Source organism: Phasianus colchicus, chromosome 5, assembly GCF_987193195.1.
Source record: "Phasianus colchicus chromosome 5, bPhaCol1.hap1.1, whole genome shotgun sequence".
Classification (NCBI taxonomy): domain Eukaryota; kingdom Metazoa; phylum Chordata; class Aves; order Galliformes; family Phasianidae; genus Phasianus; species Phasianus colchicus.
Genome location: NC_143440.1, coordinates 4,115,726 through 4,120,810, shown reverse-complemented (window position 1 = coordinate 4,120,810; position 5,085 = coordinate 4,115,726).

Below are 5,085 nucleotides of genomic sequence, written 5' to 3'. Positions count from 1 at the left end.
ATGCCAGTAAGCAACATATGGGATCAGAGCAGAAACACTGATCTATGTCCATTTGATGTTTTTTTTGCATAGGAAAGTAAAGCAAAGTTCAGGAAAAAAAGAAAATATCATTTGAGATTGGAGCAAATTGTATTTGAGTCAAGAGGTGGTTTGGAAATAGTGCCAGCATGAAGTGCATGGGCATTACAATTAGAGTGCTGCCACACATTTCCTTCCGAAGTTTGGTATCTGTCATTTCCATTGGAAATAACTCAGTTATACCACACATCTGAAAGCTGGCTGCTCTGGCCAACTGCACACATGTTCCTCCAAATTGCGGTTTTACTCTCTTCGGTATCTGAACATGGTTTCGTTGTTTCTCTGCTTTCGTTTACAGTATCTCCTCAAGAAGCCATCATATAATTTGTGCCTAACTTTGTATTCTTACAGTGGTAAGTGTAGTCTGGTTATCACTCGGCAACATTTATTAGAAGTTAGATGTGCTGTTCAGCCTTGTGAGTCCCCCTTCATTCTCATTCTTTATACTACTTTTAGATGTATTCTTCTCTTTCAGCCAATGGGGAATGGCAAAACCCCAGTTGTCTATATATTATATATATAGCACATAAATTCTTCAAAATGGTATTCTCTGGAATGTACATAGTTTACATAGTTTTCTTCTTCTTCTTCTTCTTCTTTTTCTTCTTCTTCTTCTTCCTCTTCTTTTCTTTTTTCTCCTATTTAGAATGTTTTCATGACATAGAAAGAAGACAAAAAAAAGCAACAATTAACCACTGCAGTCATCCTCAGGGATGCAGCAACAGATGTACAAAACATGAGGGCTGGGGGGGGGGTGGGGGAGTGATAGGACATTCTAAATCATTATATTTTAGGCATCAGTTCTGTGTGGCAATAGGAATGTTAGACTTAAATAATTGTTACTTATTGGGCAAAGTAAAAAATAGAGCTTTTTAGGAGTACATTTATTTAACTGAATAGAAAATTAGCCCATTTTATTGTAAATGCACTAGAATGAGGGAGAAAAATATATCTACACTAATTGGCAAAAACATAATAATCTTTATGATCTTGTTATATCCTATACATACTTAAATGATATTTTTTAAGAGTGATCAGTGTTCATGTAGTGTGTACTAGTGATGTTTTACGTCCCTATAAATATCTTATCGACCAGTGTAGAAATGGTGAGCTTAGAGTAGTTTAGCTTGTTTTTCCCTCCCCACACACACTCTTGTAGTAGCCAGTAAATGTTCTTTCCTTGCAGGGGACTGTTTCCAGTTCTTTTGTCTGTCTGTCTTCATATTACAGGGTCTCAGGTAAATCCTCAGTTAGTTTGTCTGTAGATCAGTAAATGTGTCGTGTCGTTCCATTCCTGTAGAAGAAAACAAGGCAAAACCTAAATCTTGATGTAACACTTCTATGCGTTAACTTGTTTTCTCTCTCTGTGTATATATATATATATATATGTATATGAAATATATAAATCATTTTGCTGAACTTCCTCTTTCATGGGGCAATTAGTGTTGCCAGTTGTAAGCACTGCTGGAGACCTTTAATCCTCATGCAGGACAAGAAAATGCCATCATGGCTGTCTCTGAGGTTGGATTTAGCTACAATCTGTGCTGGCCCCTGAATCTCTGCTCTGCCAGTCCTCGTCTCATTGGGCAGCAGGATGGGACCCCACTGCAGCTTCTCTGCCTTAAAGCTGTGCCCCTACTTTTCAGCTTTGCCCACTATTTCTTTAAGGGGGTTTCTATTCTTCTGGCTTTTATTGTCCTGGCAGAGGAGGGTGTGAGAAGCCACGCTGATGCAATGGAAGTTTAGCCTCTACATCTGCTTGAGGCTGAGAGCACTTCTGGGTGAAGAAAGGAACCTAAGTCAGTGAGACTTATGCATTTTGGTCAGGATAGAAAGCTCTAGGGCTCTCTTTACTGATAGTATCTAGCTTCTTGGCTTGATTTTTGGAGTCCAGTCCGGTTTGCTTTTCTTACTGTTGTGATAAGAAACAATAGATCTGTAGGCTTGTTCCTCTTAAAGAAAAAAACAAACCACAGTCAAATCATGTAACGGTTCTGAATCCTTTCAAATCTTATCTTTGTCTCAGGATGTGCATTGGGACCGTAATTTACTAATTGCAACAAAATTGTCTCAGTATGAGGAAGTTGGTTGCTGTCTATGTTAAGAATAAAAGAAATATAATTTGAAGGAATACTGCTAGATGATGAGATCTGTCCTTTGGTTTGGGTTGCCAAAATGAAATACATATGAAAAATTGCCTTCCATGAATCCTATAGTTAATCTGCACTATTTTCATTTGTGCTATTCCTGTGCCTGTTAAATCCCTATCACAGGATTAGACCTGACTTTCAAACTGATTACAGATGATAGAGAGTGATGTTCTTCCAGTTGATTTTTGTCTTTGGCTTTGACCTTCAATACTAGACATGCAAAAACACTTGGAGAGGTGGAGAGAAGAGTATAGAAGATATGAAATGTTCACTATATATTAAAAGCAGAATTTCTTCATGCTAGGCTTCTAAAAAGAAGTATTTCACTGTCCAGATCTGAATGTTGAGATTAAATTAACCAGCAGTGTCCTCTTTAAATGAGAAGTAACCTTGCTATTTGGGAATGCACTTAGCTTAGTATGTTCTACAAAAGTTTGCACGTACTTTAATAATTTTCTAAAGAGAAATTTAGTAACTAATTAAGTACTGGTAAAGATCTTTAAACATTAAAAAAAAAAAAAAAAAAAAAGGGGGGAAAAAGCCATATTAGTAAAAATGTGATGTGCTTACTTGCAGATCTATGTCTCGTGAGTAAAAATGTTCAAATTTGATGAGAATTAGTTTTATTGCATATATTTTCTTTGAAATGAAACTGAACTTCTGAACGAGCCGAAATGCACTGTTGTATGTGTTAATGATCACAATGAAATGTTCGCCATCTTCAAATTCGTTGGGGGTCTTCCTACTGGTCTTTTTAACATGCAATGTTCCAAACTTGTGTTTCAACTAGACATGGCAGCACTTTGTTCCCAAGAAAAGGGTTTAACAAAATGACCTTTAATTGAGAGGCTTGGATTGTCTTTACATGATGCTCAATTGGGTCAAACTATTTTTTTTTTTTTTTTTTATTAGGTTCTGCTCTGTTTTGATGTCTGCATTAGCCTTGGCACTGAAGGTCATTGCTTCCAATGCACTGTGGCTATCCCTTACCATGAAACTCAAAATGCTGATTTATTTTGATACCTTTCAGTTTGTTTGTTTGTTTGTTTTTAATATATGTAAAGTTATAAGGATAATATGATTTCTTGCTGCCTGTGACAAAAGCAATTGCTTATTTATGACAGAGCTTGATTTCCTGTTGTTTTCTTCTTCTGCAACTCCACTTTTTCTTGCAGTCAAAGACTGGTATGGAGTGTGGGTTGCAGGCTGCAGAGCTTTTGGCAAAAGGCCTCCCAAGGCGTCTCTGTTTCACCATGAACCCTGCTGTGCCTGGTGTTTGTTAGTTGGTAGCTAAGCTGTTTGCACATCAGGTACTGGTAAAATGGCCGGATCTTGGTATTCCAGAGGGACTTGGGTTGATGACTTGAGGGGGGTGGGTGGGTTATTTATGGTTTCTGTCTTCAGGCAGCCTATCACCAAAGAGGGAAGGTTTTCCTGATGGGTTTAACGTAAGGCAAGAACCAGGCTGGACCTTATCGCTTGCAATATTATTATTTGCCCATAATACCTAAATGCATCTTCAGGTAACCATTTGCCTTATAGCTATCTTCCATTGTTAGGGAAATTGTAAATTGACTATGACATGTTATCTGTCATTTATATTATGTAGTATTAGCTTGTAAAGTAGATGCTTAGGTGGTATAAATTGTCACAGCTTTGTTTGGAGCTGTGACAATTTACGCCAGCTGAGAATTTGCTCCCTGTGTCCTATGGCACTTTACTACAGACCCATCGCTGATGGGTTAAATCTTAATTACTTGCGTAATGTCATATATAAATATATATATATATATATATTTACAGGCATTCTATGGGGTACTGCTGCCTATGGATAAAGATATGTACCCTAACCAGGTCATTGTTTTTTTTTTTTTTTTCATTAGCTGTACGTGGAGAAGATGTATTATGTTACTAAGGTTGCATCATACATATCTCATGTAGGGCATAATATAATGCTGTACGTTATTCATTTAAGAAGTCATTATTCTTGAGGCCCTACCTCAAATTTTGTATTTATGTCTACAAATGCAATTTATTGTATTATATATTTGCCTATTATATTTGGATGTGATAAATTAAAATTATTCAATAATGTATGAACTCTAAAGACTCTAAATAAATGTCCAGTGTTTAAAACAAAATTACTTAACATCTCCTAGTGAATAGATTTTCTTTTCTACTCTCTTTCCCCACCCAACACAGACTACAAACATCATTCTTACTTAACACACAGCCTTAAGGTATCTGCAGAATTGATCCATTTGATTGTTAGAAACCTTGAGCAGCAACTGGAAACAGCCCCCTTGGGAAAGGGAGATATTGCACAGCTGCAGAAACATGAAACAATTAAATGGCTGGGTTTGTAACTGTTTGCATGCTCCAGAGCTTGTAGAATAATTGATTACTTATCAGAGGATCAACTGGCTTTGTTTAAATCCATTTTACCCCATGAATTAAGTCACCCCAAAGATTGTTGAATTGTTACAAATAATGGAGGTTCGTATCTGATGGAAGCACAAACAAACAGAAGGTGAAAGGGGACAGAGGCAACAGAAGAGTGAAGGCTAAGCCCACATTTCCTGATGTTATCACACCTTTTGTTTAAAGCAGAATTCCTGCAGTGTGGTGAGTACAATACAAAACAGTGTGTGCTGCAATACTGTTGTACTAATGATACTCAATAACATTAATGATACTAGTCTGAACGATTCCTCTTCTGGGAAACAAGCTTTTAATAAGCATTCCCAAAATACAATAACTGAAGTGTGATACCTGATTGTAACACGGCATCAGATATGGTGGCAAATGATACATGAGTGCTCTGCCAAGAATGTGATGGCGATTCCAAGCCTCATCC